Here is a 22,034-nt window from a genome sequence, read left to right as displayed (position 1 = left end):
AAATCCTCTAGTTTCCATTGGACATTGACAATTTGAGATTCCTGCTTTTCTCCGGGTGGAAAAGTCACATGTAAATAAAAAAATTTAAGATGAACATCGACAATAGTCAAATTATAGGAAAGCTCTAAAGAACGTTGAGATTTTCTACTTAGTTGTAGATACTGAAACCACTTTAAGCAGGATAAACAGTTAACATTTCAAAAACTCAAAGCCTTACTACACCTCGCACCTTAGTCCTCATTGGCAATACAAAATATTCAAAACACTCTCAAGGTATTGCTTTCCGGAGTGCCCAGGCCTGCAATATACCTGTCAGGTACTGTCCGAGTGGCAGGCGCCATCAGGTGTGAGAGTAAACTGGGCTCCCCAGATCTGGTGTTAATATTGAGTGAAAAGGGTTCATGGGGGCGCTGTAATCTTGATTTGTTTTCACACTGCCTTGGAGACTGGAAGGCTTTGGCTAGCCAAGTACTGCTTCAGGTTATGTTGCAAATCTGTTTGAGATGAGTTATGAGGGGAAGGTTGCCCATATGGGATAAAATGCAGAACTGTGTGCCTCCCCAGACAATTGAGAGAACGTTGATGACCCATACAAGGATGTCTCCAATGGAGAAAAATTTTGGAGCACTGGAGAAGTCACTGGGGACAGGCTCACTTGGGTTTCAAGCTCTTTGGTGTCATTTGGATACAAGGGAGCTGATCGTCAAGTGAGTTCGCTCTATGGAATGAAGTAACAACGGTGGAGGGAGTTGCAGTGACAGCATCTGGAGGGGGCAGCTCAGCCTTCTTTTCAGGATATATGATGACGCTCTGGATTTTAGGGAGCCCCTCCAGCAGTAGGGGCTTAACAGAAGCCTCTAGCCCACCACTTGAGTCTACCTTCTTTTTTTCAATCCTCTGCGTAGATGGTCTGGTGGATACTGTAGTGTCCTGCGAAACACATTCTCGTGTCCCGCAGGAAGCTGTCATACCAGCCACTCCCTCGAGGGCTGGACACACTGCACCCCCACACCCATCCATCACGGGTGCCACGAGTGACATGGCCCCGTCAATAAAAGGGCCTGGGTGCACGTGCTCGCGGCCAGTTACTACAGTACAGATCCTGGTGTCCGTGTCCATCATTGCCATAATGTGGGCCTGAGGCCCAACTCTACATTGGCGACGAGGCGGGTAGCTAACCCCGCATGCCCTCTGCTTGGTGTTTCCTCACGCCCCATGAGGTGGTAATGAGCCGCCACCATGACGGTGGTGAGGATCGAGCTCAGCATCGCGACGCGGCCCTGCTTTAAAGGAGGGAAGCACAGAGACTGGCTGTCTCCTAGTCACATCGCCCCAGCAAAGGGAGGAAGGGACGAGCATCCCCCGCAGCGGCCGGCTGAACGCCAAGGAAAGCGTGAGTCTCCCCACCATGCTAGCGGTATGGCCACCGCCACACTCAGGCAATCGCTGCCACAAGTAAAGAGCCGTGCGATCCCCACTGTGCAGCGCCCGAGAACGGACCGGCCACCCCCAAGCCAAGCACTGCCCCGCCGACTGCGCTCCCTGCATCTGCAGCATAGAAAAAAAAAGGGGAGGCGCCGCAACGACACCGGTGTGCACGCCCCAGCCACTACCAGCAGCAACAGACAGCACGATGGCACTGGTGCAGGGCATGATGAGGCCCGCCTTGCAGATGTAACGCACACGGCCTTCAGTTGCCCCACAGCACGCTCTAGCGCAGCCTGTGACAACGGCTGGCACCGAAGCGAAGGTGGCGAGCGTCTCCGTGCCTCCTCCGTCTACGAGGCACCAGTGACCACACTAGCGCAAAGCGGCACCCAATACACACAGCGAGAGTGAGAAGGTCACCAGCCTGGTGCACACCCAGCCAGCGTGGAAGAGAAGTGGAGCTGTTTGTCATCCGGTGCGAAACCTGCACCTGTGTGAGCCGGGACACGGAGAAACACATTGCCGCGCGACCCGTGCTCAAGACACCTCCGTTGCTACCAGCAAGCCTGTGCCCAGCCGATGTACACTGCCCCTACTGTGCTCCCTACCTTCCTCGAGCGATCTCTATGGTCAGGAGGTAGGCGCGTGGCCGTAGGTTCTGTTTGCCAGCAAGTGCATAGGCCCAGCACCGGATGCCGCCATCATACAGCTCCTGACTTCAGTAGCTGAGGAGGTTACCCACATCCGCAAGGCGAGCGCCAGACGGCAGCTTCAGCTTCGTGTGGACCGCCTTCAAGAGGGAGAGACTGCTGCAATGCAAGTCACGAGCACAAGCAGCGCCATCTAGCTGCACCTCGCCCAAGCTGCACTCGAAGAAGTATTTGGTAATACAACCGGGGGAAAGACACCTACCGTCTGCAAATGCACAGGAGAACTTGCCACCGAGCGGGCACATGTTTACACCATCACCCTTGCATACCTGCTACTCTTCACTGAAGTGACACATGGGGGCCGGGGACAAGAAAGCCCTGCAGCACAGCCAGGATAACGCTTCACCCGCTGTGGAAATGTGGATTTTCCTGATCAGTTATGTCCCCTATCTTGGACCCCAACGGTTCTATATGCATGTTACAAGTACATGTATGTTCCCTCCAGTTCCAGTTTCTAAGACGCAAACATATGTGTGTCTACCGTCGACATGTTCTCTGTCAGATCCGCCATCGATGGGCTGGATATTCGATTCCTAGGTATGAAAGGCCACCGACTTTATATGGCTAAGTTACTACATTTTTACAGTTCAGGCAAGTAGGCCCGATTCTGTCCTCAAAGCCTTTCCCTGCTCTCTGTCTCTGACAGCTTCAGCTTGAGCTCGCATCTGTATCCATGAACTTTGTCCTACTCCCTGTGCAGCTAACGGTGCCTGCCTCGGCCAGTTTTCGCATGCCTGCCAAGAAGCTGTATTTCACCTTCGAATTATCTATTTTGCTCTTCAGCCGATGCATTCCTGTCTAGTGATTTAGGTAAACATTTCCTTTAGCTCACAAGCAAAGGACTCAGCCTTTCCGTCCTCCTGCAAGTGATTCATAGCCCTGCTGCCATGGAAAGTTTTCTGCCCCTCGCATCTCATATAGACACTTAGACGCTTGTACACGCACACACAGTTAGTATAGAATAGATTCTGTCCGAGAGTCCTTCCTTGTGGATAACATAGTTCTCCAAACATAGGATGGTAGATATGATTTGGGATTAGGTTGACTTGACCCCCCAGACTTCTCGTCTCCACATGTAGAGCTAAATGTCAAGTCCCCTTCACCCCCTAGTTGCACGTCAATTACACGTCATGCTGCTGCGCGCGCATCTATGCCAAGTATTATCTTATAGATCCACCTATGTCTGATAATCCTAACCAATCATGTTTCTTTTATTCCTTATTACGCCTAGTTTCGATTACGTACCTATTTTGTCACTTTTCTTATCAAATGTTACGCCTTCTACATTCGTTTCATTGTAATGCACTTATTATAAAAATACATGTCTGTCAATAAAGTATTGTACTTCACTTCCTGAACCCTCGTGGTGACGGAACCTGAAGGCCGCGACTCGAGTCGGCCATTTTGAATGGAATAAAGCCCATTTAGAAAACCTCTTATACCACGGATTCTGCCTCTTGTTATTTTGAGCTATTTTACTTTATTTTAAGATTCCGTATGAAATTCAGTCCGGTATTTTATTTACCACATAATGGCGCCCGAACAGGGACACTTTCTCATCTCACGCGCCGGCGGTGCGTTGCAGGCTCGGTCTCCTGCCACAGCTGGACGGACCATAAACGCGTACCAGCAGGATTTCCTGTAAGCTCCCTCCGGTCAAGCGGGGGCGACTGAGGCTGCGATCAACCCAGACGAGGCGGTGAGAAGTGCGAAGTATCCCGACCAGAGCCTAGCTGAGAGAGCAAGATCCGAGGTATACAGAGGCCCACCAGGTTTTCCGAAATCCCGATGTCCAGAGGGTCCGCTGTCCGCAGTCATCGAGTCCTGTCCATTCTCTGAGGCCTTCCGTTTCAAGGAGCTACTCGGTGAGTACCATCGCCGGGGAGGCGTGTTGACGCGCACATAGGTTGTGCCGGTCAAGACGGATTTGGGTACACAAATCCGGTCTGCACTGTTTAGCAGTGTATATGTACTGTTTAGCAGTATATCAAGTATTCCGAAGTATTCAGTTATTGTCAAGAATTCAGCGTGGTGATTAGTTAGGCAGACTGTCATCATTGTCGATCATTGTTAAAATGTTTAATGTTTAATGTTTAAAGTAGTCAGAAATGTCTTGCATATTGTGGTATGAATGATTGTTCATTGTTCACCGTTCATTATTGTGTTTTTTTCATATTAAGTGAGTTCAAGAGTAAGTATCAGATCAGTTGTCAATATGCCGCTCTTCTCGAAGTTAAGACAGATTACTACCAGAAAAGGGGTGCTTGAAGAAGCAGTTCCTATTCCTCCTAGGGACACTCCAGGGCAATTTATGTACCATAAACATGGCTTAGATGCCATATTGTTTCTTGATCTATGGGTAGATTATACCAAGGGATTACCGGAAAGTCAAAGGTGGCCCATAGCGGGAACCTGGGATGCAGAGTGCATCATGAAAGTGGAGGAAGAGTTATGGAAAAGAAAGGTCAGACAGTCACAGAAAGACGCTGTTGAGTTATGGCGTAAAGAATCTCATAGACGAACAGAAAAAGCACGTAGACAAGAAGAGAGGAGTAAAGAAAGTTCAAATAAAGTTCAAGAAAATCTATTAATTGAGGAAGGTATCCGAGTGAAATCAGAACAAGTAAATAGACAAAGAAATGCTCTTATGAATGGTATGTATCCCCTACTAGCCGAAGGATTACCTAAGGCTGCTCCAGAGATACCAAAAGACTTGCCACCCCCATTATTTCCAATTAAGGTACATCCAAAAGGGCATCCCAGAACCGCAGAAGATGTCTTTCTTTCCTCATATCTAGACGACGCAGCTCCCGAGTATGCTAACGCCGCACCACATAGACCGTCTGGCGGAGGGGTTCAACGTCAGGATCAGGTATCTGTCCCCGTGCAACAGCAAGTTCCGACACAAGCGTCGGCAAGCACATCTGTTTCCGCATCTGTCTCCGCAGTCGACTCTACAGAGGTATCGACACCCATAGTTGCTGTGTCACGTTCAACGAACCCATTCACACCCGACGCCCCAGATAGGGCCACGGGAGGTGCTAGCAGTACTTTTACACCACCTAGAATAAATAAACTTGTCTTTCAAGAGTCAGCACATTCACGTACACCAAAATTCGTAAGTGAACGTACGCTTAAGGAACTCCTTGTTAATTGTAGATATGACCCCGTGGTCGGTAAAGAGGACGAAATGGTCCTGGCATCATTACGTATCAGGCGAGCCGCAGAGTATTTAGCAAGGTTACCAGGGATGACTACGCATCTAGATAACATATATCATTTTGTTCAAACAGGACGAGATCCAGGATGTATTAACAGAGCTATGGAATTCCAGAAAGTAGAAATACAGGGGGAACTGTTACGTTTCCTCATAAACTGTGTGATCAGAAATCAAGATCGTCCGGGGGTAGACCCGAATGCAATGCTTATTCTTACAAGATGGAGTCAGAATATATCAGAAGGGAGACACGATAAGCAAAATTGTATAATAGCCATGTGCCGAAAAATCCGTAAAGAAATAGAGCGTATTCATGAAGAAAGATTGGGAACAGACGAGTTTGAGCAAGATGAAGTGTCCGAATCAGGGAATTCCGCAAGACAGTCAGAGACCATAGCCTATGTAGGCAGAGGAAGATCCTGTGATAATGCTAGATGTTTTTCTGATCCCATACACTCTGTATGTCCAAATAATAGCAGAACGTATCCGACGCCTGTAATAAATCTGAAATCTCCTGAACATTCGTTTCAAGCCGCAGATAAGATACTACGAGAACGAAGGGGTTACCACCTCCTCGATTCCATGGATGAGCAAGAATTAGCCAGATCAGCCGTTCACTGGATTGACAGTCCTGAAAAATACGGTGATGAGACCGTAGCACACACGTTTTTTAATCTCAGTACAGATGAACAACGCTTAGCTGGAATCTATATGATTCAGCAACTCCTCATATTATATAAGAGCCAACATGCTGACCCCGGTCCTTTACCTGATATATTAACGGAACTACTCACAAACAGATGGAGAGGTTCTAGTAACAAGCTAATTAAAGAGATATTAGTGTCACGTAAGCAGTATGTCCTTTTTGTAAATCCAGATTCTCTCTCCCTGCCCCGCAGAGAAAGAGCACCGTACTATATGGATAGACAAAATCCTTTACGAGAAGTGCACCCAATAAAAGGCGAAGACAATGAGTTTCACCGTGTATTTGTTTACACACCCATATCAAAAATGGAATTATTAGAAATGAAGAAAGTAGTACCTAGTCATGACAAAGACCCAGCGGGTTTCCACCGAGAAATTAAAGACATGTTACTGATGGGAGAGTACACCTTTCCTGATATTATGACGATATTAAAGGTGCTTTTGCCTGCTGGCATTTATGAAAAACTGAAAGAAAAAGAGTGGGAAGTAGGAGACCAAAAGATAGACTGGACAGCATTAGCAGAGGAAGAAAGGGGCCGAACTGCAGGTTCGGGGCTCGGGGATAAAGTTAAACTGTTACCAGGTTTACTAGTACAGGTACTGCCACGTTTATTAACTACAAAAAAGGAAGATTGGGGTGCAATCACAGCCTGTAAACAAAAGCAAGATGAAGACACAAGCGATTATTATGCTCGATTTGAAAAATGTTTTGGTATAAATAGTGGTATAAAAGCAAGTAGTGACTCATATCCACATCTATTTGTGACAAAATTAGTGGAAAATGCATTGCCCCCAGTGAAGAATAGAATATTGAAATTCGAGAGTACCTGGCAAAGTAACACTCCGTCGCAAATGCTACAAATGTTACAGTATCATCACAATAGAATTAGGGATGAACAAGAACACGAGCATAGACGCATGAAGGATACAAAAATGAAAATGCTAGTTTCTCAGACAGTACCAGCAGATGGTCACAAAAAGGGTGTGACACATTCTGGTGATTCCGCAGTTCCTGTAAAAGGAACCTGCAATTACTGTAAACAACTAGGCCATTATGTACATGATTGTCCAGTCCTGAAACGTAATATAGCTACAGGTATTGCAAAAGAGAGACCACGATTAGTTAGACAAGATCAGAATGAACAAGGAGCTATGCAGCACGGACAGTCCATGCCAGTTCAGCAACAGTCCATGCCAGCCTCACAGCAACCCATACAGTTTGTGCCAGCTGCACCACCGTTGCCTGCTACTGCCACACAAACAACAACACGACAAATGTATCAGACTGCACAGTATGAATACCCTGAATATCAGCATTACGCATGAACCAGCCTAGAGAGGGAAGTTGACTTACCGCTCATCGAGATTCCTGTAGATCAAGAAGGACCTTATGTACATAGTGAATTATTAGGTCAAAATAGAAAATTCTTACTCGATACAGGGGCAAGTCGAACAACAATAAAACGTAGTGAAGTTCCAGGGGCACCCCTCTCAGGCTCTCAAAATGTTTCCCTTGGTTTTTCGGGAAAACCTATTGTTAATGAAGTATCACAGCCTCTACCACTTACGATAGGACCTTTGACACGAACTACAGATTTATTGCTTACTAAATCATGCCCAGAAAATCTGTTAGGAATTAAAACTCTGAAAGCACTAGGAGCCATAATATGTTGTTCTCCGGAAGGAGTAAGGTTGTTTTTGCGTGATTTTAAAGGTCACTATGTGTCTAGAGATATGGATCCCCGACTACAGACTTTACCAGTACATCTATGGGCACAAGGCCCTACGGATGTTGGCTGCATGAACATTACACCCTATCGAGTTACATTGAAAGCAGGAGTGGTACTACCACGAATGCGACAATACAAGTTACCGCATGATGCTGTAGTGGCTTTGTTGAAAATCATTGATGAGCTGATTACCCAGGGAGTAGTTGTAGAAACAGACTCCAATATATGTAATTCACCGATAATTCCGATTCTTAAACGAACTGATCCTACTGCCCCACCAGTGTACCGATTGGTTATTGATTTGCGTGAACTAAACAAGTGTATTGTACCACAATTTCCTGTGGTCCCTGATATATCATCATTATTGACAGCAATTGATTCCGAAGCAACATTCTTTACTGTAATCGATCTCAAGAATGCCTTTTTCAGCGTCCCAATAGATCCGGAAAGCCAATACTTGTTCGGATTCAGTTTAAATGGGCGCAGCTTTAAATTCTCACGCGCTCCCCAAGGATTTACAGAAAGCCCCAGCATCTACAGCCAAGCACTGAAACGAGAACTTGACAGTATCCACATGCCAGTCAATACTGCACTGCTTCAATATGTCGATGATCTGCTGATCACCGCGAGAAGCGAGCCAGAATGTGAAAAGGCTTCTCTGACAGTTTTACATTTCCTAGCCGACAAGGGGCACAAGGTGTCCCCTTCTAAGCTGCAATTCTGTGTTCAGCGAGTTATTTATCTTGGTCACTCGCTGTCCAAGGAGGGAAGGCAGCTTACACCAGATCGCATCCAGTTAATTGCTAACATGTCAATACCCCAGACACAGAAGGAGGTGCGGGCTTTCATAGGCCTCACTTCATATTGTAGGCAGTGGATCCCTCAGTACGCATTTCTAGCAAAACCACTCATTCAGTTAACCACACAGGAGGCAGCCACATCGACTGTTCTCCCTTGGACTCAGGAACATACACAAGCTTTTGAAAGCCTAAAGAAAGCTTTATGTCAAGCACCTGTTTTAGCAACACCATGTTATAGCAAACATTTTACACTCTTTGTTACAGAACGCGAAGGTACTGCCTTGTCAGTACTCACTCAGGATCAAGCAGGATCACGCAAGCCATGTGCTTATTTTTCCAGTACATTAGATCCCGTAGCTCAGGCTTTGCCTGCATGCCTGAAATCAGTGGCAGCGACAGCTTTAGCAATCAGACAAAGCGATGCCATAGTATTAGGACACCCATTGACAGTACAAGTACCACATGCAGTAGAGGTTCTTGTGAACCGAACACAAACACAACACTTGACCATAGCAAGACTTACCGGTTATGAACTGACATTGTTTCAACCACACATAGAGATCCGACGGTGTAATACATTGAATCCTGCTACACTATTACCTGTAATTGGAACAGACCCACTAGCTCATGATTGTGTTGAAATCATTGAAATAAAGACGAAACCTAGACAAGACTTGACAGACGTTCCATTGTTAGATCCCGACCTGACGTTGTATGTAGACGGATCGTGCATGAGAGCAAGTACAGGAGACTTAGTGGCCGCGTATGCAGTCACAACAGACACTGAAGTTATTGAGACAAATTGTATAGATACTTTGTCAGCCCAAGCAGCAGAACTTATTGCTCTAACACAAGCCTGTATTCAAGCCACAAATAAGAAAGTTAATGTATACACTGACTCACGTTATGCATTCGGAGTTGTACACGACTTCGGCGTGCTGTGGTGAGAGAGAGGTTATTTAACCTCCCATGGTGCCCACATTCAGCACGGACCCCTCATTCATGCTTTGTTAGACGCAATACATCTACCCACTGCTATATCGATTATGAAATGTAAAGCACACACGAAGGTTACTGATACCATTTCTCAAGGCAATGATTTAGCTGACAGAACAGCTAAACAGACTGCTCAGAATCGCACATTAGACATGACAAAGCCAATAGTTCAGACACCAACACAGTGTATGACAATTAAGGATCCCGCACTTGACGTAATTGACATACAGACACATGCCACAGCAGAAGAAATAAAGAAGTGGACTGAACTAGGAGGGATCCAGACAGATCAAGGATGGATGACGAAGGAGAAATCTGTATGGTTTCTCCCTGATTCCATGGTTCAAGCCATTATAGCTACAGTTCACAGTCCAGCACATTTAGGAGAGAAGGCTATGCTAGACAGCATTCAGCACATTTGGTTCAATAAACATTTACGAGCAGCAGCTAAACAAAAAGTTCGTACCTGTATGATATGTTGTCAGTTTAATCCAGGAAAGAGTGTTCCCGTAGAGCAGGGTGGATTTCAGCCTCCTGACCATCCTTTTGAAGTTCTCCAGATGGATTATATTCAGATGGAACGTTGTCGAGGATTCAAATATGTTCTTGTAGTTGTTTGCGCTCTCTCCCGTTGGACAGAGGCGTATCCCGTATCAGATTACACGGCCCCGACTACTGCCAAGCAGCTAGTTCGAGAATTCTTCCCACGGTACGGTTTACCACGTGTTGTATATTCAGATAACGGCCAGCCTTTCTCATCCGAATTAATGAAACATGTCTCACTTTTGTTGGGATATCAGTGGAAATTCCACTGTGTCCGACACCCCGAGGCAGCAGGTCTCGTGGAACGACATAATCAACTTTTAAAAATCAGATTGTCTAAAATATGTCAGGAAAAAGGTGTGGACTGGATAGTAGCCTTACCAGTTGCGCTATTCTACATGAGAATGGTAGCACACTCTCGAACAGGGCTATCCCCTTATGAAGTGATCTTTGGTAGACCACCGAATATGTGGGGGACGCCTATACCCCGTAAAATAACTGATGTTGACTGTAATATGCTGACAGATTACCTGGCTTCCTTGATGTCTGCACTACAATCTTGTCGTTCACAGGTAGTCGCAGTTTTTCCCGACAACACCGAGGTGAAACCTCATGATGTAATTCCCGGTGATTATGTTCTCATCAGAAATTTTGATCGGAAAACCCAACTGGAGCCAAGGTGGAGGCTTCCTAAGTTGGTCCTGCTGACGACCAGAACAGCTGTGAAGATCGAAGGAAGAAAAGGATGGGTGCATTCCAGCCATATAAAGAAATTTCATGGACTTCCTCCTGACACAAACAGTACTTCCCGTGTGTCTTCCCCCATTGACTCAAAGCTACCTTTGGCTGAGGCCAGTAGCACCGAACTCTATAAGCAGAAACTCAGGTCCAGATCTAAGCTGTCGGACGATTTGATTGTTTAAGTCCTCTCCAAGGTGAAGCGGTTGAATCTGTCCCGACATGTATCCCTTAGGTCTGAATGATGTAGAGTCCAGAATCATAATGAAACGACATGCTTATTGTAAATTACTGCGTAACCACTGTATTGTGACTTTATTAATTTTGTTTTCCTTGAGTTTTTTAATAGTTACTGCAAGTATATTGTTGCATATGTATTATCCTGTTTCTAAACGTGCTTTCAATATAACTGATGAACATTCTTTTAGTGACCTACCCCCACATGAGTTGTCCTATAGACTTGCGCTGCGCAATAACACATTCATTAGTATGTTACATCATTCCCATCAGACTAGTAATGCCACCAATTGTTGGGTGTGTGGCCGACTTCCTCCCTATCAGAATAACAAAGGAGTTCTGCCTTTCTTTCCACATCCGTTCACACACAATGGCTCCTGTGGAGCATGGTTTAGTTTATTAAATTCCATAGACCCAGACACAGCAGTTTATCAACAACACTGGATATGGGGAAATCTGAATCTAGTTTTATTCAAAGTCTGTCACCCTAATAAGGAGGGTCACCCCAGTAGAACAGGAACTGATTTAGAAAATGAAGTGTATAAATTAGGTAATTTTACGCCTAATCTTATGATTTTGAATGTCAAATCCGAAGTTGAACTAATTCTGCCCACTATGTCTGTATTTCCAGTTAAGGGTGATTTATGTGTAAGAAAAGTTGGTTCCATACATATGGGCCATAGCCAATGCGTTACTATAGTAGAATATAGTGATCAAGGTAAATCTTCATTTAGAGCTTCTCGCCATTCTTACTTTATATGTGGTCAGACGGCATATATGCGTCTGCCTCTAGATTGGGATGGTACCTGTTACATAGCATTCCTTCTGCCACCTGTTTTCCTAGCTCCCCCTGATTATTATCGAAATGTTCATTTAGTACATAAAAGAGAGCGTAGAGATCTCCCAGTTGTCGATTATACTGAAACGGCATGGGACAAATATGTAGATTTCAATAAAGGTATCTTTCCCTATATAGGTACAATATCAAATAGTAAGATGATACGCAGACTCACCAAGACTCTTGAAGCTGTAGTAAACGAGACTATAGCCGCCCTAGGCAATCTGACAGAGGAACAATCAGTGATGAGAATTGTTGTTCTCCAGAATCGTCTTGTCCTTGACGTCATCCTGGCCGATAGGGGCGGAGCTTGCAGGGTCATCGGATCCAGCTGCTGCATATTCATACCAGAAAATTCGCCATCTGTATATAAAGCTATAACACGACTTCATAAGATTGTAAGCCAGATACACGAGAATCCAGGCACTTGGACGTGGTCCGGGTGGTTTTGGAATATGATATCAGCCTGGGGATGGAGAGTTCTATCCTTCCTAGGTATTGGCCTTCTTATGCTTTTCAGTTGTTGTTTATGTCTGCAATGTGGACCAGCGATTTGTGGTCTGTGCGCCACATCATGCATTCCATATCACAGTTCTCGTTCAGAATGCCGGAAGAAGAAGGAAGAAGAAATGATGCTCCATGAGCAAATCGATGGAATAATGAAGATTGATGTCTCTTGAAGGGCAAGAAGGGGACAAGGAGGGAATGTGGAAATGTGGATTTTCCTGATCAGTTATGTCCCCTATCTTGGACCCCAACGGTTCTATATGCATGTTACAAGTACATGTATGTTCCCTCCAGTTCCAGTTTCTAAGACGCAAACATATGTGTGTCTACCGTCGACATGTTCTCTGTCAGATCCGCCATCGATGGGCTGGATATTCGATTCCTAGGTATGAAAGGCCACCGACTTTATATGGCTAAGTTACTACATTTTTACAGTTCAGGCAAGTAGGCCCGATTCTGTCCTCAAAGCCTTTCCCTGCTCTCTGTCTCTGACAGCTTCAGCTTGAGCTCGCATCTGTATCCATGAACTTTGTCCTACTCCCTGTGCAGCTAACGGTGCCTGCCTCGGCCAGTTTTCGCATGCCTGCCAAGAAGCTGTATTTCACCTTCGAATTATCTATTTTGCTCTTCAGCCGATGCATTCCTGTCTAGTGATTTAGGTAAACATTTCCTTTAGCTCACAAGCAAAGGACTCAGCCTTTCCGTCCTCCTGCAAGTGATTCATAGCCCTGCTGCCATGGAAAGTTTTCTGCCCCTCGCATCTCATATAGACACTTAGACGCTTGTACACGCACACACAGTTAGTATAGAATAGATTCTGTCCGAGAGTCCTTCCTTGTGGATAACATAGTTCTCCAAACATAGGATGGTAGATATGATTTGGGATTAGGTTGACTTGACCCCCCAGACTTCTCGTCTCCACATGTAGAGCTAAATGTCAAGTCCCCTTCACCCCCTAGTTGCACGTCAATTACACGTCATGCTGCTGCGCGCGCATCTATGCCAAGTATTATCTTATAGATCCACCTATGTCTGATAATCCTAACCAATCATGTTTCTTTTATTCCTTATTACGCCTAGTTTCGATTACGTACCTATTTTGTCACTTTTCTTATCAAATGTTACGCCTTCTACATTCGTTTCATTGTAATGCACTTATTATAAAAATACATGTCTGTCAATAAAGTATTGTACTTCACTTCCTGAACCCTCGTGGTGACGGAACCTGAAGGCCGCGACTCGAGTCGGCCATTTTGAATGGAATAAAGCCCATTTAGAAAACCTCTTATACCACGGATTCTGCCTCTTGTTATTTTGAGCTATTTTACTTTATTTTAAGATTCCGTATGAAATTCAGTCCGGTATTTTATTTACCACAGTATCTGCAGCAGCAAAGGTATCCTCCCTGCATTATAGGAAAGAACCACATGGCCCGCAGCTCAAAGAACGAAGGCCGGGACATTAAATACCGAAGTGCTGCCCTGCTGCCTGGTGGCCACCAGTGGTACTGCAGCCGTCCCCACTAAGCAGCAACAAAAGATACAGAGGCCTGTGTGGTGCGGAAGGGCCACAGCATTGCTATCGATGTTCATACTACCCCACCACAAGTAACTGCAAGGGAAAGGAACCAGTCAGGACAACCCCTGTCTGCCTGGCACGAAGTCAAACACGGCCCACAGAGAGAGAAGCGGCTCTCACAAGGAGACAGATTGCATGACCTCCAATGTCCAGCAGACTCTCTGAGGCAACCCTGTGCAGGAAGCGCCTCCAGCAAGCACAGAAGATGTCCTGTCCAGCACAGCATGGTGACTACAGCGCCACCCTCTCCCCACTATCAACAGTCAGCATGGCCGGCAAGTCAAGCGCAGGAAAGTGGCAAAAGAAACTGCTTTTCCAAAGTCAGCCCCAAAAGGAAGCCATACACAGACTCAATCAGCGATGCAATGGCCCAAACGGCCACACATGGCAAACGACCCGCCCAGACACGCAAGCACCTGCAGTGCCCAGCATAACAAGGTACACACGTAGGAGTGGCCTCAGCATTTTTACGTCCCAGGAATCTGCAAGGGGAATAAAAGAGCACTGCCTGCCACCTTTGCAAAGCACGGGGAGACTGACAAACCCCTCCAGAAGCCGCCAGAACCTCAAAGCTAAATTCAGGCAAAGTGGAAGGCCAGACAGACAGCAACGTCTCAAGGTAACCATCCCCACTACAAGCACAAGAAAGACTGGTGCAGAGCGCACACCACAAGCGGCTGCCCAACGCCACCGCCAGTGAGAAGGTCACTACTCGCTCCCACTGGTGTACAGACACAACCGCAAGCTACACCACAGGCACACCAGTGCCAGAAGAGAGTGCCCAAGGAGATACCCGAGCGCACGTGGTCCGAAGTGCACAGAAGACCACACCAGTGAATCCGACAGCACGGGCAGGCGCCCAGGAGATAGAGACAGTTCCGCAAAGAAACACTGCTGAACGCAGGTAGGAGAGCACCCACATCACCGCCACAGCAAAGCCCCGCAGTGGGCCAAAAGCAACACAGTGTCCTCCCCGACACTGCCTCAAGATGGAGTCGGTGGTGACCCACGACAGGCAAGAGAGGAGTCGCATCCACAGCGGCCCGAAAGCAACACAGTGTCCTCCTCAACACTGCCTCAAGATAGAGTCGGCGGTGACCCACGACAGGCAAGAGAGGAGTCGCACACTCCACGTGGCAGGCCGCCACATCAACATGCGCTCCAACGCCAGCGACACGCGACTGGACGTCACATCGCCCAGCAAGCCAGGAGCGCGCCGGAGCAAAGGCAGAAGCCGGCGCCAGGACAGTGCCGCCTCGAGGTCTAAGCGCAATGCCCTCGATGAAAGAAGAGTGACAGCCCTGTCACCCTGAAAACCGGATAGACACAGGTGGGCTGAATAGACCAACAAAAGAGAGAAGACCAAGGACTCGCCCAGCAGCCAAGAGCACACCAGACAGCCACCGAGGCGGACCGACGTCCCTGGATACAGCTCCACGGGTGAACCGAACATAAGCTGCAGCAAGCGCAAGCCGCGTCTCATCCCTACGCTTCCCCAGGCGACCGTCCATCCCCAAGCGTCAGCAGTCTAAGTCAAGTGGCATCCCTGCTCCTGTCCGCAGATGCCACGGGTGAAGATCAGCACTGAGTGTCCGTCCTCACACCGCCTCAAGACGGAGTCGACAATGGCCCCAAGCCAGGCAAGAGAGGATCCACACACTCTATGTGTTAAGCCACCACAGACACTAAACATCAGCAAGGCGGAGGCACGTGGCTGCCCAGGTCCATCCTGACATCCAAACTCTACCAGCAAGTGACCACCACCTGTCATTCCGACTCGACACATGGCTGGCAACTATCATCACGCCAGCCATCAGCACATGTGTCAAACACCACTCCCCGAGTACCGATGGACTGGAGTCCGAAACCGTTGCCACACAAGCCGACTAAACGAAATCAGAAGCCACATGTGAACCTGTCCTACACCGGAACCGCGACAGCGAGTGCAAGTCTTGACCAAGACTCATCCACCCGTGAGGGTTGTGCGTGCGACCAAGCAACGGCTCCTCGGTGGTCCTGCAGCTGCCCCCAGATGGCACACAAGCAGCGGCTCCAGCGCAGCCCTCCTACAGTCCCGCAGCAACCCCGACGATGGGCCTCCCCAGGCGGGAGAGCGAGGAGAGACATTGCACCACTGAGAGATTACCGGTCACAGCCACGTAGTTCAACAGGGACAGTCGGTCCAGCAACACCTCTGTGAAATCTCACTTGAGACTCCATCCATGGTCACGACGCAGCCCACTAAAAGGAATGGTTAGAACTCACCACAGACCATCACCGACGTCAGCAAAATGGTAGCCATGCAAGACATGTCATTGTCAGCGAACTGACGGTATGCAGCGGACGACTCCAAGCCAGCGGTCGTGTCCTGAGTCCCTCAGGTTAAATTACGGGTGCCCGCCGAGAAGGTCCTGCTGCAAGCCAAGTTCACCAGCCCACGTCTGATGTCGTCCTGCCACCTGAGGTATTTAGTTACCTGTTTGTTTCATCCCCACAGGTTGGACTGACACTTTGTTTGTCCCTCAATAAAGTTGGGGAGGAATGTAGTGTCCTGCGAGACACGTTCTAGTGTCCCGCAGGAAGCTGTCATACCAGCCACTCCCTCGAGGGCTGGACACACTGCACCCCCACACCCATCCATCACGGGTGCCACGAGTGACGTGGCCCCATCAATAAAAGGGCCCGGGTGCACGTGCTCACGGCCAGTTACTGTAGTACAGATCCTGGTGTCCGTGTCCATCATTGCCATAATGTGGGCCAGAGGCCCAACTCTACAGATACATCATAGCAGACATGGAGGTTTGAAGAGCGATCGCTGGGATCTGAAACGCAGCATACAATTTTCACATTCAAAGTACGGATTTGGCTTGTAGTGAGTTTTTGGATGGGTCAGAAGTTCTTGCATGATCTGTAGCACCTCTTTAGATGGCTTACCTGCCAGAGACTGGGTAGGTTTGCCATGGACTCTCGAAGGCTGGAGCAGTTGCTGAGTGTTGTTAAAGGCCAACTGACATTCGTGGGTTGATCACTTACATTGATTACTCCCCATAGGAAGTTTGCGGGGCGCAGGCCTCCTTTTTCAACCTTACTGCTTTGGAATTTGGTCCGAGAAGAGGCTCTAAACTCACTGACAGTTACAATGACAGCTGACTGATTCTATATTCCACACACAGGAGACGATGCATGAGGTGCGAGCCTACTGGGGCCAGCTGTCTGCTGCTTGTGTGGGTCATCTGAATTCAATCAATCAATCAATCAGGGAATTTGTATAGCGCACTACTTACCCGTGAGGGTCTTAAGGCGCTGAAGGGAGGGCGGAACCGCTACTGCTCGAAGAGCCAGGTCTTCAGATGTCTTCTGAAGGTGAGCAGGTCCTGGGTCTGCCGTAGGTGGGTGGGGAGGGTGTTCAATGTCTTGGCGGCGAGGTAGGAGAATGATCTGCCGCCGGTGGTCTTTCGTTGGATGCGGGGTACAGCAGCGAGGGCGAGGTTTGCTGAGCGGAGATGGCGGGTGGAGGTGTAGAAGTTGAGTCTGTCGTGCAGGTAGGCTGGTCCGGTGATGAGAGTGCTTTGTGTGCGTGGGTGACGAGTTTGAAGGTAATCCTCTTGTCGACAGGGAGCCAGTGCAGGTCTTTCAGGTGGGGGGTGATGTGGCTGCGTCGGGGTACGTCGAGGATCAGACGTGCAGAGGCGTTTTGGATGAGTTGTAGTCAATGCAGGTGTTTGGCTGGGATTCCTGCGTAGAGTGTGTTGCCGTAGTCTAGCCTGCTGCTGACGAGGGCCTGTGTAACAGTTCTCCTTGTTTTGGACGGGATCCACTTGTAGATCCTGCGGAGCATGCGGAGGGTGTTTTAGCAGGAGGAGGAGACGGCGTTGATCTGCTTCGACATGGAGAGGGAGGAGTCGAGGACGAATCTGAGGTTGCGTGCGTGGTCGGTAGGTGTGGGTGCCATTCCCAGCCTTGTAGGCCACCACGAGTCATCCCAGGCCGAGGGGGTGGAACCGAGGATGAGGACCTCCGTCTTGTCCGAGTTCAGTTTCAGATGGCTGCTCTGCTTCCATGCGGCGACGGCCTTCATTCTCTCGTGGAGGTTCGTTTTGGTGGTGTGCGGGTCCTTGGTGAGGGAGAGGATGAGCTGGGTGTCGTTGGCGTAGGAGATGATGTTGAGGTTGTGCTGGAGGGTTACTAGTGCGAGGGGGGCCATGTAGATGTTGACGGCGTCGGGCTGAGTGATGATCCCTGGGGTACGCCGCAGATGATGTTGGTGGCTTCGGATAGGAAGGGTGGGAGTCGGACTCTCTGGGTTCTGTCGGAGAGGAAAGATGTGGTCCAGCTGAGAGCTTTCTCATGGATCCCGGCTTCTTGAAGGCGTGTTTTTAGGGTGCGATGGCAGACCGTGTCGAAGGCGGCCGAAAGGTCCAAGAGGATGAGGGCTGAAGTTTTGCCGTTGTCGAGTTGTCGCCTGATGTCATCTGTGGCAGCGATGAGGGCTGTTTCTGTGCTGTGGTTTCGTCTGAACCCTGACTGGGACGGGTCCAGGATGTTGTTGTCTTCGAGGTGGCGGGTTAGTTGCGCGTTGACGATTTTCTCAATGAGGGAGATGGGTCGGACGTTCTTGAGGTCCTTGGGGTCCTCCTTGGGCTTCTTGAGGAGGGCGTTGATTTAGGCGTGCTTCCAGCTGTCCGGGAATGTGGCTGTCTCGAAGGAGGCGTTGATGACCTTCCGTAGTTGGGGTGCGATGGTTGCGTCGGCTTTGTTGAACACGTGGTGAGGGCAAGGGTCTGACGGTGATCCAGAGTGGATGGAGGTCATGACCTTGCGTGTTTCTTCGTCATTGACGTTGGTCCAGGAGGTCAGGTGGTTGGTCCAGGTGGTGTTCGCGGGGTAGGAGTCTGGCGCGGTTGGGTTGATCGGGATGCTGAAGCTGTGGTGGATGTCTTCTAACTTCTGGTGGAAGAAGGTTGCCAGAGCGTTGCACAGTTCTTGTGAGGGAGGGACGTCGTTGGCATTGGCGTTGAGGTTGGAGAGTTCCTTCACGATGCTGAAGAGCTCTTTGCTGTCGTGTGCGTTGTTGTCCAGTCTGTTTTTGAAGGAGGATCTTTTGGCCATTCTGATGAGGTGGTGGTGTCTATGAGTGGCAGCCTTGTGGGCTGCGTGACTGTCAGGTGTGCGATCGTGGAGCCATTTCTTCTCCAGTTTCCGGCAGGCGCGTTTGGAGGTCTGTAGCTCGTCGGTGAACCAGGTGGCTTTCTTGCTGGCGTGGTTGAAGGGGGTTTCCTGAGTGGTGCAAGGGTGTTGGCGCAGTCTTCAATCCACTGTCTGAGGTTTCAGGCTGCTGTGTCTGGGTCGGTGGAGGCCTCCGGTGGGTTCTGGGCGAGGGTGGAGGTCAGTTGGTCTTCGGTGACTTTGCTCCAGCAGCGACGTGGGAGTTGTTGGGTGCAGTGGTGCGTGGTTGGCTTCTTGAAGGTGAAGTGGATGCAGCGGTGGTCGGTCCAGTGGCGTTCGGTGGTGTGGTTGAAGGCGACGTGAGTGCCTATGGAGAAGATGGGGTCCAGCGTGTGGCCGGCGGCGTGGGTGGGTGCGGTGACGAGCTGTCTGAGGCCGAGGTTTGCCAGGTTGTCGATCAGGGTGGCAGAGTTGGATTCAGTTTCATGCGTCTCTCTAAGCTGAGCTTTCAACGGATGTCATTGGTTTATAATATTAGGGCTTCCCGGGCACGCATAACTCAATCCCGGGGCAGAACATATTGTCTGCTCTTCAAAGTGCTCCTGCAGGATTCCAACGTCTGCTTCCACCGCCATAGTCCAGACTTCCACTGCTGGGACTCTCTTGGCCATTTCAGAACAAATCTTGTTGACCTTCTGAATTGCTTTCCGTAGCTTTTTAGTGGTCAGATGAGACCTTCGATTCTCTCACTGTGCTTCCCCCTGCATCTGTTTCTTTGTATTATAGATTAATTCAATGGAGGGTGTATCTGCCACTCCTGAGCCTGTTGACGTCCCATCCAGAGACAATCCCCCTGTCTCTGCATTATTCTCCTCATAGAATTGTTGAGTAGCTGAATAATCCCATTTTAACTGCTGGGCGACATTTAGAACCGCTTCTTGCCCTTTCCCAGGGATTCTGCCCTTCTCTTTTCACCTTTTTATGGCCAGCTGCCATTTTTGAGTAAATGGTTTATTAATACCACTGCTAAGGATGTTCTGTTATGTTAATTTTCATTTGTAAGGCGCAACAGCTACCCAAAAAGGGTTTTCCGGTGCCCGCTAAAAAGGACAGAGAGGAAGGGAGGATTATTGGTTAAACAGCCAAGTTTTTAAACATTTACGGAAATTCTCATAAACAGTTTTGTTGCGAAGCGACACAGGGAGAGAATTTCATAACGTGGGGCCTAAATAGGCAAAGGATCGACCACCGATGCTTCACAGTCTGATTCTAGGAACAGAGAACTTAGCCTGAGTGGCAGAGCGAAGGGAACGTGAAGGCAAGTAAGGGTGAACCAGAGCCTACAGGTATTGGGGGGCCACTCCAGATCTGATTTTAAACACATAGCTCAGGGCTTTGAACTTAATTCGGCTCTCCACCCTGAGCCAATGAAGGTCATGCAGAGAGCCTGAAGTTGAGGCAGTTCTGGGAGCCTAACAAATCAGTCTGGCGACGGAGTTCTGAACCACCTGCAGCTTGCGTGTCACATCCTTATTTAGCCCGAGATAAAGAATGTTAACGTAGTCCAGTCTAGAAGTGACAAGCCCCCAGAGGCTCATGAGATAGATTCCTCATCCGATATCACTTTGCCTAAACCAGACGTATCGGAATCGTCTGTGAGTGAAAAAAATGTATTGCCTTACTCTGCGGAAGCAACCTCCATTAATGTACACAACATATCTGGGCTCTTCAGAGGTCTCTCTATACCCAAGGCATGGATGTCAGATTTTGGGCACGTCCCTGCAGATTTCTTGTCATGCTCCTTTCCATCCCCCCACTCCAGTGTGCTCGGGATCTTATCAATCACCACCGTTTCTGCCCCTAGCACTTTGCTCTCTCCCGCCTCCTTTTGGGTCGCCAACCAAGCTTCAGAGTATTCAGCTACCGCGATAGAGCCCCTCGCCTGTTGCAGCCCCACACCGGTACTCAGTTTCTGTGAAGTTCTCATGCAGAGCCCCATTCTGCGAGACAACATGCTCCACAGATCCCTATGTGCTTTCAGTGTCAGTTCCCTTTAGCGGCTGTCTGAAGCCCAATGCAGCGGCGAATATCTCAGGAATCAAGGGCTGCTTCTTGCCAGGCTGTCCTGGCTGTCTTGCACTGCACCGGGTCTCCTTCTGTGGTCCCGTTCTCTCTCTCTCAGCTCCCAGGTTTTGTTTTTTCTCAGCGTCAGGCTCCACATCCTCTGCTTTCCTTCCCGTAACACGACAGGGTAGAGACTGAACAGCGGTGCAGGCCAGCGCCACATCACTCCTCTCCTTCTCCTTTACCGGTTTGCTCAGCCTTGGTGGCATTTTCCATTCTAGGTGTTGGCTAAGCCGGTAACCAAGCTTCCCCAATGCACCGTCAGTCAACCACGCCAACACCGCAGCCAGTCGAGCCTTCACTTCGTTCACCTTATTCAAGCCACTTGGGTATTGTTATCAAACTAGCATTACTCCATTTGCTATCTCAAGCATGCTGAAGTCTTTTAATCCCTTACTTCTCCACCATTACACCATTTCAGGCTGAAGCTGAGGAGAGAAGTCAGTGCAGGGTCCTAGGCAGACACCATCTTGCCTTCATAATTTTCAATTTTTTGAATTGCAATTTAATTTTGTAAGAAAAATAAACAAGCACTTTTTTATTTGTTAATTTTTTTGTTTACATTTTATTTAATACGTTCTTTTTAGTTTTGATTTTTTAAAATATTTTTTTAACCAATTTTTTTCCAATTTTCAATTTTTTCAATTTTGCCTTGGTCGATCCATCATCCATCCATCCATCCATCCTTCCATTCAACATAGGCACACAGCCGCACAA

The 22,034-nt window shown here is 48.4% G+C and overlaps 1 pseudogene; it reads right to left on the bottom strand.

Annotated features, from left to right (window-relative positions):
• Positions 1-429: 429 nt before the first annotated feature.
• LOC146839324 (uncharacterized) lies at positions 430-21,192 on the bottom strand (annotated as a pseudogene).
• Positions 21,193-22,034: the final 842 nt, after the last annotated feature.

The sequence above is a fragment of the Triturus cristatus genome, chromosome 4_1 (assembly GCF_964204655.1).
Source record: "Triturus cristatus chromosome 4_1, aTriCri1.1, whole genome shotgun sequence".
Classification (NCBI taxonomy): domain Eukaryota; kingdom Metazoa; phylum Chordata; class Amphibia; order Caudata; family Salamandridae; genus Triturus; species Triturus cristatus.
Note: the sequence above shows the minus strand (reverse complement) of the source record. Positions and strands in the feature narration are given on the sequence as shown.